The 12,401-nt window shown below is 40.9% G+C and overlaps 1 pseudogene; it reads right to left on the bottom strand.

Annotated features, from left to right (window-relative positions):
* Positions 1-566: 566 nt before the first annotated feature.
* On the bottom strand, positions 567-3,610 carry LOC137084220 (uncharacterized; annotated as a pseudogene).
* Between the last annotated feature and the right edge of the window lie 8,791 nt (positions 3,611-12,401).

The following is a 12,401-nucleotide window of genomic DNA, read 5'->3' as shown; positions in this document are numbered from 1 at the left end:
ACTAACCAAAATGATCAATCGGACTTGCTGTCAAAGTAAGCCATGTTACAGCCCGGTTGAATTTAATAAAGAATTTGCTCATGCACTGATGTTGTACTGTCCCTTTATTGCCCTTGTTGACTTCACAACAACGTAAGAGCTAGAAAAGAAAAATAAACAATTGTTGCAATCTGAAAATAATACACGTCCCCATAAATGAAACAAAACAACTGACTATAGCAACAAATTCAGAAATTAATACTAACATTTATACTAAAAACATAAAATTACTCTTAAATCAAACAAACACATAAAACAATCCTTAAGACAAGATATGATATATATAGACAAGTGCTTAAATATAAATTAATACCTTGTACTCCTTTTCAACCAGGTGCAAAACAAAACAAACAAAAAATACTACAAAATGAAAACAACAAACAGCATCTAAATGCTTAAATCCACTTAAAAGTGCCCTTAATAAGCATGTTATCTCCGTGACCGCATGGCTCCGTGTCTCTGTCAGTGTTTTTATCTTCCGTGTGCGAGCTCTCTCTGTGCACGTCTGCGTGAGCTATCTGTTTGACTTTTCCGGCAAGACGCCTTTCATAATAAAAGTCTCTATAGGTGAAATAACTAAAAGAGTGCAAACTAACATCCCAAAATATAATAAAACATAACTAATACTAAGAAAATATAGAATTACGATATATAATATATGAAATAATATCAGAATACTATATTAAGCTCCAATACTAATTCAAATAAACTGAGGGTTATCTACACTCCCACCAAATCATGAGTGACTACAAATCTCAAACTTTAAATCACAAATGATTTCTAAAATAAATTACCTATTTCAAGCTAGTTGAAAAGAAACCTGAAACATATATATGGACTGCATAGATCAAAGGATATGTCAGGAAGTTCAGGCTGCCTCCTGGAGAAGGACCAGCTTCTGCACTGGGCGCTCAACCATTGATGGTTTGTTCAGACGTTTACCATCCTTTCCCAGTTTCCTGTCTCCGAAACGCATCTTCACTCTTCTTACCAAACCATCCTTGTCAACGACAGTCTTAATAACTTCTGCCAAGCGCCACTCATTTCTGGGAAGATCGTCTGCCTTCTCTAAGACTATATCTCCAACTTGCATGTTCCTTCTTGGTGTAAGCCAGCATTGTCTTGTTGCAATGTTAGACACATACTCCTTCTGCCATCGGCCCCAAAATTGCTCAGCTAAGTATTGGACATGGCGCCATCTCTTGCGAGCATACATGTCTTCTCTGATAAACTTGCCAGGGGGTGGTAGAGCTTGGGTAGTTTTTAAAGTGAGCAGGTGATTTGGGGTAAGGGGTTCAGGACTTTTAGGATCATTCAGATTATCTACTGTAAGCGGTCGGCTATTTACAATTGCCATAGCTTCGAAGAAGAAGGTCCGAAGGGAAGAATCATCTAGCCTTCCAGTAGATAAGGACAGAGTGGAATGAAGAACATTTCGCACAGTTCTAATCTGTCTCTCCCAAACTCCTCCTGTGTGACTTGAATGGGATGCGTTGAAGACAAAGTCACATTGTTTTTCTGCCAAGAACGTTACCAGATGATTGGTGTCAATCTCTTTTATGGCCTTAGCAAACTCATTCTTGGCTCCAATGAAATTACTGCCTTGGTCGCACCTTATTTGACGAACTGCTCCTCTGATAGCGATGAAACAACGCAGGCCGTTGATAAAGGCATCCGTGGACATGTCATCCAGCATCTCAATATGAATGGCTCTGCAACAGAAACAGGTAAAGAGAAGTCCATACCTCTTGTATGATTTACGACCTTGTCTGGAGATGAATGGACCAAAAACATCCATTCCGCAGTATGTAAATGGAGGGGATGGATCTATACGCTCTGCGGGCAGGTTAGCCATTTTTTGCTCTTCGGTGGGTCTGCGAAGTCTGCGACATTTCACACAATCTCGTACAAAGGAGGCTACAGTCCTATTTACTCCTGTTATCCAAATTCCTCTTGATCTGATCTCATTTATAGTCAAGCCTTTTCCTTGATGTTCCGTTTTTTCATGACAATCAGCGATCAGAAGTTTTGTAAGATGGTGTTCCTTTGGAATTATCACTGGATGTTTAATGGAGTTAGGGACAGAAGAATTGCAAAGCCTTCCTCCCACCTTGAGCAATCCGTCATGGTCAACAAAGGCATTTAGATTGTATAGCCTGCTGTTGCGTGGGGGTTGCATGCCCTTACGGATTAAGGCTATCTCTTCTGCATACACCTGACTCTGTAAGTCCTTGATGATGATTCGCTTAGCATCCTCACGTTCTGCCACTGTACTGTGGTCACTTGACTTGTCCTTCCTAACTCGACGAAGTAGACGTGCAACAGCTTGGATGACTTTGGACCATGAGGACAACCTTGTGAGACAGTTGGATAAGCAGGAATATTGTACTGTTTGCGTGTTCAGTGACTGAGCTTTCTTGACCTCTGGGTCTCCAATTGGAAGTTGTGTGTTAACATCCACAGGTGGAGGTATTTGCCTTTTCCACAAAACATTTGGTCCTCTGAACCAGCTGGAAGTGACAAGATCATTGACACTCATACCTCGTGATGCAAAGTCGGCTGGATTCTCTTCCGAGGGGATGTATCGCCACTGTTGAGGAGTTGTACTGTGATGAATTCTCTGAACTCGATTTGCGACGAACGTGTGGAAGCGGCGAGCTTCGTTGTTTATGTAGCCTAACACCACTTGAGAGTCCGTCCAGAAATATGCCTCTGCATCTGCAAGGTTAATTTCTTCCTTTAAACAGATCATTAACTGCAACTGACACAACCGCAGCGGTCAACTCTAACCGAGGGATAGTTGTGACCTTAAGGGGGGCTACTCGAGATTTCGCCATGAGTAAAGCACAATGGACATCACCTTGTTCGTTCTCGAGCCTAAGGTATGAGCACTGGCCATATCCTTTTGTGCTGGCATCTGAGAAGTGATGAATCTCTCTCCTTGTGATTATCCCAAATTCAGCAGGCACAATACAACGAGGCACCTCGATCTTCTCCAAGTTAGCAAGATCAGCCCTCCAATGCTCCCACCTTGGCTGCAAACCATCTGGTAAAGGATCATCCCAGCCCATGCCTTTTCTGCACATTTCTTGAAGAATAGCCTTTCCTCTGAGTAAGAATGGCGCAAGAAACCCTAGAGGGTCAAACAATGATGCCACTGTAGACAGTATGCTTCTACGGGTTGCTGGCTGGTCCCTTAGGTTTACACGAAATCTGAAGTTATCGTGTTCCAGATGCCAGTAAATGCCCAAGGCTCTTTCCAAAGGCTGGTCAGTGAGGGAAAGATTGACAGATGTAATGTCAACAGCACATTCAGAGGATGGTATGTTCTCCAAAACTGTCTTGTCATTGGACACAAACTTATGCAACCTTAAACCTCCAAGTGCGCAAACCTGGCGAGCTTCTAGAGCCATCTGGATAGCCTTCTCTGCACTTTCGACGCTGGTGACTCCATCATCCATGTAGAAGTCTCGCATAATGAATTGTGAACCTAGGGGATACAGATGTTCACCTTCTCTTGCAAGATGCTTTAGTCCGTAGTTGGCGCACCCAGGGGACGATGAGGCACCGAATAGATGTACTCTCATGCGGAACATTTGAGGCTTTGAGTCGAAATCTCCATTTCTCCACCAGAGAAATCGTAAATAATCCCGATCTACTTCGTCAACATAGAACTGGTAAAACATCTTCTCAATATCACACATCAAGGCCACTGGATACTGTCGGAACCGCAAAAGAATGCCAGTCAAGCTGTTCATCAGGTCAGGGCCTGTGAGAAGATGATCGTTCAAGCTGGTTCCCTTGTATCTGGCAGAGCAGTCGAAGACTACACGTAATTTCCCAGGCTTCTTCGCGTGATACACCCCGTGATGAGGGATGTACCATTTTTCTCCTTCCTTTCCTTCATCAATGACTCCTTCCGCTTCACCATGCTCTATTACTTCTTCCATGAACTTCACATAACGTTCCCTGTACTCCAGGTCCTTTTTTAATCTCCGCTTTAGATGTTGAAGTCTCATGACAGCAAGAGACTCGTTATCTGGAAGATAGGGTCTTTTTTTAAATGGAAGGGGCATTTCCAAGTGGCTGTCTTTATTCATTCTAATGCTTTCTTCCAGTTTATTCAAGAACATAATGTCCTCTTGAGACACCACTCTTGTGTTTTCTTTAGTATCCTTGAAATCTGACTCCAGCACTTTGATTACATCAGCTGGGATTAAAGAAGGAATCTCCTTAATAGATACTCTGTGGCACATGCTAACACCACTTTGTGACTCATGATGTATCAAGAAAGGGCCCACGATGCTCCATCCGAGATCCGTACGAACAGCATATGGCTCATTGTCTGCTCCAAGAATCACTTCTCTGGGTGCTAAAGCTCTGGAACAATTATACCCTATGAGAAGACCCACTTCGCAGTCTTGAAGTGGAAGAATTCTGTCTGTCAGAGTAGCAAGATGTTTCCAACGCCTAGCAGTCTCACTGGTAGGGATGTGTGCACGGTCCACAGGGATACATTCCTTAGTGTATGCGGGGGGAAGGTCAAGAACTACTGTGGAATTAAAGCCTCTAACTCTAAGACCAGAAACTCTTTCACTTGATATTAAAGAATCTCTTCCGACCATAGTAGTGAGTTTAAGTGTCACTGGACATGAATCAACCTTTAGACTTTGTCTTACTGCATATTCAATGAAGACAGTGTCACTTTGTGTGTCTAACAGAGCGTAGACAAGTTTCTCAGAGTCTGGGTCGTTTTGTGAGGACAACCACACCGGCACGATCATTGCAGTGTTAGCAGAAGTGCATCCAGATTCTACACTTAAAGACGTTGTCTCAACCCTTTTGTGTGCATTCTCTGGGCTATGAACAGAGGAGGAATTCACATTTCTTATTAAGCTATTATCGTGCAAACAGGTAGGATGTCTTCTTTTACAGGTATTGCAGGTATGTCTGGAACGACAGTCTCTGGCACTGTGTCCAGACTTCAAACATCCATAGCACAGCTTTGTGTCCTTGATGAACTGTCTCCGCTCTTCAAGAGACTTTGCAGAGAATTTAAAGCAATCATGAATTTGATGTTCACTGCTTTGACAGAACAGACATGGTTTGAAGACCTTACTAGTTGGCTTTGGACTCTCATGCTGTGTGACTATATTTGTGTGGAAGACATTAGCTTTGTTCTTACCAACCTTGAGGTTATATTTCTCCTTAATATCTTCAGAGGCATGAAGAGCATAGAAGGACGTAACTGGGTTGCAGGCTACCTCAGCCTCAACTGACATGAAGCTGGCGAAGTCATGGAAGGTTGGGAAATCTTGAGTCTCACTCAGTGTTTCTGTAACTTGACGATTCCAGCGGGCAGCCGCCCAATCAGGGAGTTTGATGACAAGTTTCCTATTCTCTTCGCAGTCATTCAAAATTTCCAGTCCCTTAACATGAGGCATTGCGTCTTCACATGCATTCAGGAAATCTGAGAAATTTCTGAGTCCTTCAGCGTCCTTGGGCTGGATTCTAGGCCATCTTGTGAGTTTCTCTCTGAATGCTCTTTGTATAATGAACGGCTGACCATAACGATTCTGAAGTCTTTTCCATGCATCCTTGTAAGCTTCCTCATCAGTTCTGTAGAAGATGCCTTCTAGAGTTTTCAGAGTAGAACCAGTGACATACTTCTTCAAGTAGTATAACTTATCTGCTGAGGAGACATGTCTTCTGTCGATGAGTGATTGGAATGAAGCTTTCCACTCAATAAAGTGAATGGGGTCACCACTGAAGACTGTTGGCTCTGGCATAGGAAGTCTGTTCAGTGTTATACTGTCTTGAACAGCCTGCGCAAGGTAAGACACGTCAGTATCAGGAGGTGGCGATGACTTCTCATGGATTGTTGGCTTAATTGAGCGTGAATACACGGGTTCTTGTATAGGAAAGCTTACATGTTGCTGCAGCCTATTGTTCTGGTTAGCAGAGGAAATGGTTTCTTCCTTGTCATAAACTTCAAGTCTTGCTCTAGCTGCTCTGACCTCCTTTACTGCTTGTAATCTTTCTAACTCACTCACTTCAGCATCAAGTTCTCTCCTTTTCTTCTCTTCTAGAAGTTGCAGTCTCTCTTTTTGTTCCCTTTCTTCCATTATCGCTATGTACTCTGCTTCCTTTGCTGCAAGCTCTGCTGCTGCCTCTATTCGTTTAGCCATCAAGATGGAGTTCAGTGAAGTTTGACTCAGGGGTATACTCGACTTAGAGTTGACACGTGATACTGTAGAACCATAGACAGAGCGAGCATAATCTCGATCTAGCAATTCACCAAGACATTCTTTTACTTGTTCACTGTCGAAGTCTCCATCAACACCTGAAATCCTCTCATAAGCAATCTTTACAATGTCCTTTGTCACAGCATCGCATGCATCAATTCGTCTCCTTGTATCTGCAGACGGAGCAACATAACTTCGAACCTTCATATATGATTCCATCACACTGTCTCTTTCACTTTCCAAAGTGTCTGTAAGTGTTGCTAGTTGACTCTCAGAAATGTCTGTTTTCAGCTGCCTTCTAGCCTTTCTAGCCTCAGCTTTCCATTTTTCATATGCCTGCATAAGCTTTCTCTCTGCCTTTTGTGCCTCCTCTTTTTGATATGCAATCATCTTTTCAGTTGGAATTCGTTTGCGTACAGATTGACGTACCTCAGCTGTCTTTACACCATCCGAATTATCTTCCATCTCATCGTCTGTATCTCCATCTTGAGAAGATAGCATTTTTGAAGCTTCCATTTCTTTCATGGGAGTGCATGACTTGGATCCTTGTTCTGTCATCATTTACATCAGCAAATGGAATCAATGGATGGGAAGCTCTTACTGTTACAGCCCGGTGTAATTTAATAAAGAATTTGCTCATGCACTGATGTTGTACTGTCCCTTTATTGCCCTTGTTGACTTCACAACAACGTAAGAGCTAGAAAAGAAAAATAAACAATTGTTGCAATCTGAAAATAATACACGTCCCCATAAATGAAACAAAACAACTGACTATAGCAACAAATTCAGAAATTAATACTAACATTTATACTAAAAACATAAAATTACTCTTAAATCAAACAAACACATAAAACAATCATTAAGACAAGATATGATATATATAGACAAGTGCTTAAATATAAATTAATACCTTGTACTCCTTTTCAACCAGGTGCAAAACAAAACAAACAAAAAATACTACAAAATGAAAACAACAAACAGCATCTAAATGCTTAAATCCACTTAAAAGTGCCCTTAATAAGCGTGTTATCTCCGTGACCGCATGGCTCCGTGTCTCCGTCAGTGTTTTTATCTTCCGTGCGAGCTCTCTCTGTGCACGTCTGCATGAGCTATCTGTTTGACTTTTCCGGCAAGACGCCTTTCATAATAAAAGTCTCTATAGGTGAAATAACTAAAAGAGTGCAAACTAACATCCCAAAATATAATAAAACATAACTAATACTAAGAAAATATAGAATTACGATATATAATATATGAAATAATATCAGAATACTATATTAAGCTCCAATACTAATTCAAATAAACTGAGGGTTATCTATAAACCATAAGATGTAGAAAGGCTCAACAAACGTTTAATTCAGAGTTGATATTTCAACGTTGTATCATTATTCATGTATCAACTCTTTTTCAACAGTTAATTGATCAGCATTGTTTGGACGTTGTTCCAACGTTATTTTTCTACTAAGATATTTCAACAAAATGTTTAAAAGTCATGGTTGTAAAAATAATGTTGATTTGACGTACAACTCAAAACTTGTTGATATTTCTATGTTGAATTCTTAGTGAGTTAACAGCACCAATTCAACTATTTGGTGTTCAACGTTGTTTTGACGTTGAAACAATGTTTTTTCATAAACTGACATTATTTCAACTACATTTAAACGTTTAATGTCAGTTGAATGCCAGCTGGGGGATTAGTCAGAGTATTAAGGCCAGGTGCAGTAGATACACACTGGATAACTTCGGGTGATGGGATACCGGTAAGCCTTTATGGCTTGATAATGTCCTCCGAAGGCCCTTTTTCCGGTCAACCCGCGGCACTGAATGTGCGAGCTGCGCATGTGGATGGGAGGAAGCGGCAAACTTCGTCATCGGTAACAGGAGAATGACGAACACGGGCGTGTCAGTGGACGTGACGATTTGGCAGGCGAGCAGGCGAATCGTCACTTCAGTATCTGCGAACTCAAACATGTGAAAGTACAGAGCCTTTATACCGTGAGCATGAGAATATCATTGGATTAGAGTGAAGGCATTAAGTGACGTAGTAATTGAGTCTTCCCAGCAGAACTTATGCTAAAGCTTTCATTTTGAAAGTAGTTTGAGAGCTAATGTTGCTGAAAATGGGAGGAAAGGAAGGTCTCAATCGAAGTTGAGAAAATTAATTGACCGTCGACTTCAAAGGAACCAACTTCCTAAGTGTAAGTGGTAAGTGTTCTGCCAAGCCAGGGCTGAAGCTACCTAGCTTGCTTCTTTTTCAAGATGGCATTCTATCTGTTCATTTCTGGATGTGGAAGTTACCAGTTACCGAGTCACTGTCATGAGCATAATATAGCATGTCTGAGTGTTTGACACATCCAGGCATTGTTTGTGGATGAGTCATTCACACATTGTGGAAGGTTGACCATCTTGGAGTTGCAATCAAGACTCGAGATCTCATAAGGGGCAGTGTCCCTGTGCCTCTGCCTAGATCTACCCCTAGATCTGCCTAGATCTACCCCTCTCACAGATGACATTGCTATGCAACTGTGCCCTTACTCCACCTACAGGGGGAACCCTGGTCTCCCCTCACAGGCCTTTAGGTATTCTTCTGATCTAAGAGGTAAGGCCTATCAAGTTTATGGGAATGCTGCTCACTTGGTCACTTTGGACCATTCATGTCTTCGGTCTGCTCAACCGTGTGGCCGACAAGCTCTCACAAGCTGCACTTCTGAGAGAGTGTCAACTCCACCCCTAGCTGGTCCAGCTGATCTGGAGACAGTTCAGAGAGGCGCAGGTCGACCTGTTCGCCTCTCCAGAAACGTCCCACATTTTATATTTTATAGTCTAATGTCTCGGGACCATCAAAATAACGTGTTAGCAAAAATTAAAGTGATATTTTCAAACTTCAGGAGTTTCTTTCTTCTGTTAGGGTATGAAAATGTTTTAAAGAATGTTGGTAACCAGTTGACAGTAACAATCAACTTCCATAGTATTTTTTTCCTTACCATGGAAGTCAAAGGCTACCTTTGATTCAACTTTAATGATCAGCTTTTTTTTAAATATCATCTAAAATTAGTAAATGATGAAAGGATTGTACACAGACAGTCTAAGACTCTAATGACTTTTATTTGAGATGAATTTGCAAAGTTCCTTCACTATTAAGAAAGTCCGCTTTGGACAATACAAATAAAGTGTTACTTGATTTTTAAACATTTGAAATCTTCTAAAACTCATCAAAACCTATCAAACTTTTGCAGATTATATGGGATTATTTAACATTACAGGTTTACACTTTTAGGAATATCTTCATTAAAGAATGCACTTTGCATGATAACATTTACCAGCACAAACAACAAAACCTTCCCACTCAAAACATTTAACAAAATAAACAGAGATAAAATCATGATGCCTGTCAAGGATGTAGAAGTCATAAACCCTTTCATATAGCAAAAGAATTCATCATCTTTGCATGTAAGGCTCTCCGAACAATGGAGATAAGTCTCTAAAGCAACAACAGATCTCAACATTCCCCGACTGACTGTGAGCTCACTGGACCTGTTGGGTGGACCTCGATCACGTCCCACATTTAGCAGCTGCTTTTCATGATATAAAAGCAATAGAGAGCACTGACAGGTACAACACTGAGACATTTAGGCTGTGGGCCAAGTCCATTTTTCTCCTTTAGTTTTCGATTTGATAGATCTCCTCCAGGGAACTGATTCATTTTTTATAACTGGTTACATTAACCGTTGTTGAGTACATTACTACTTGTTTCCAACATCAAATGTTGCACATTAAAAATATAATGTAGATATAATCTTGCTATCTAACCACAAACGGTTAGCCGGAGTAAGAACCAATCAAAGCTCGTGTTGTTACCTTGTCAACTTGAGTTGGCCAATCACATCATTATTTGAACCAGTGCCTGAAGACCCGGATGTGAACTGAAAGCAGAGCGGCAAACCGTTGTTTTGGCTACAGTGTATGGCTGCACCACACCTCGTGGAGACGGTAGGTAACTGATTAGCACTAGCATTGTCCGAAACGTTGTAAAAAGTCTGAATGCATGGGTCTTGGCACATGTTCGCCGTCAAAATAGCTACTACTATCAGTTTTGTACAACTAATATAAGCAAAGTACCGAATGCTACACACGTGGGTAATGTTAAGCTAGCGTTAGCACCTGAGGTAACTTAGTATGGTGTGATTAACGTTAGCTTTTTATCTGTGGATACCGCAAGCTAATTATTTATTTAACTGTATGTTTGGCTTTATTGCTGTAAAGAGTTTAGCAATGGCATAATTGCATTAGTCTTAAAATGATGACTAAGTTACGCTGAAGGGTTTTTTTTCGTCTTGCAGAAGATTTCAAGTTTTTCCCCATCGTTCAGCCCCTTCCGTGTAGACTACCGGTAACGTTAGCTGTATCTCCCCTAATACTGTTTGGAGCCCAGACAAAAATGAACTTGAACCAGATTAACTTTATCAGTGTCATTTTATTTAAAGATGCATTAAGCCCATGGCTGCATGCTCACATTGTTTTGTGTTGCACTTAGACAGCATTGGAGCAGTTCCTACATAGTACTGTACATAGTACATCACAATGTGTGGGGGAAAACTGCACATGTAGAAAGCACCAGCTAGCTACCATGCACATACATGTGTGTCTGTGCATGGTAGCTAGCTGGTGCTTTCTACATGTGCAGTTTCCCCCCACACATTGTGATGCTTTGCACTGGCAATGCACAAGCTCCAAGACACTTTTTGGTGCTGGTGGAAGCGTCATCCAATGAACTGCGTAGAATTCCCCCTCGATCCTCCATCCATGCTGCATTGGGGGAGGTATGTCTGGCAGGCTTTGCAAACTTCTCCTGTAGAACAGAGGAATAGAAAGTTTGTTGGTATATATTCAAGGTCAGGCAGACATGGACAGTATTTTTTTGCTACATGCATGTAAAATTAATATTTAAACAGTGAAGAGCTTTCAATTGTGATCAAAATTGTGTTGCTTTGGAAAAATATTTTAGTATTTTTAAAATACAAATTACTGTTTATTTTGATACATGTCATGGTTGATGTAATTTGTATTTTTAATTAGATACGTTTACAGATTGATTTTTTTTTTGTATCTTATTTAAAAATAATTGTTTATGTATTTTTGACAATTTAAGTAACATTAGTATTCTTAGCACCACTTGTTCTTACAGTACTAATTTGTTATTTTTTCTGTTCCTAGGTTCTTTACCTGTATATAGCAGCCTGGTAGTTTGCTCGCTGAATGTGAAGGTAAAGGGAGTCCTTATTTGGAGGAAGACTTGGCATCTATAATCTCCTTTAGTGACATGGCTGCCTGATGCAGAAGTCTTGAGTCTTTTGTTCCTTGCCCTGCTACAACATGACTTGTTTCTGTGTCATCTTCACTATAGTCTGATGATGATGGCTGTGACGGTTCATCATGGATTACTTCATCAGCAGTTAAATCATCAACATATACTAAATAATTTCTCGAGGATTTCAGAAATCTCAAAAATGGATGTGACTTTTGAAGTCTGGCTTTTAAGGAAAAAGCTTTGTAAATTGAAATGTCAACACCTTCTTGTTCTTTAACTATTTTTTTTTTTTTTTTAAAAGGCCATTTAGCCAGGACAGCCTTAACACCTCACGGTTTCTCAGCAACCTCTCTTCCACCACTGACTCACAGAAATGGTTGTAGCCTGCCTGATATGGATTACTTTCTGGATTTCCCTCGCGATAAATTTTGGGCAGATGTCTTGTATAACGTCTGTAGCAGCTCAAATGATACATGGCCTCTGATGCTACAAGATCCCTCCCACGTATGTGCACTAGTAGACTTTCATCCCTCCGTTCCTCTGCAGCAAGCTTTAGCTTGCCTGCAGTTAATGTTTCACACTGAGCTAGTTTTTCTTTTGACCTTTTTCTGCTGTGACTATCAGTTATGTATTGGTTCTTTCTGCATATCAGGCATCCAACAGGCAGGAGATGGGAAGCTCCTTTTGTGAGGCTTGGGCCATATGATGCAGAACGCAAAACCCGAACCTTGGATGCAGTGTCATCACTGACTTCCTCTGGCAACAAGTGGCCTTTATCTATAAGATTACAAAGGGGACAAAAAATGTGT

The sequence above is a fragment of the Pseudorasbora parva genome, chromosome 8, assembly GCF_024679245.1.
Source record: "Pseudorasbora parva isolate DD20220531a chromosome 8, ASM2467924v1, whole genome shotgun sequence".
Lineage (NCBI taxonomy): Eukaryota > Metazoa > Chordata > Actinopteri > Cypriniformes > Gobionidae > Pseudorasbora > Pseudorasbora parva.
The sequence above is the reverse complement of the archived record's forward strand: the minus strand, read 5'-3'. Positions and strand labels throughout refer to the sequence as shown.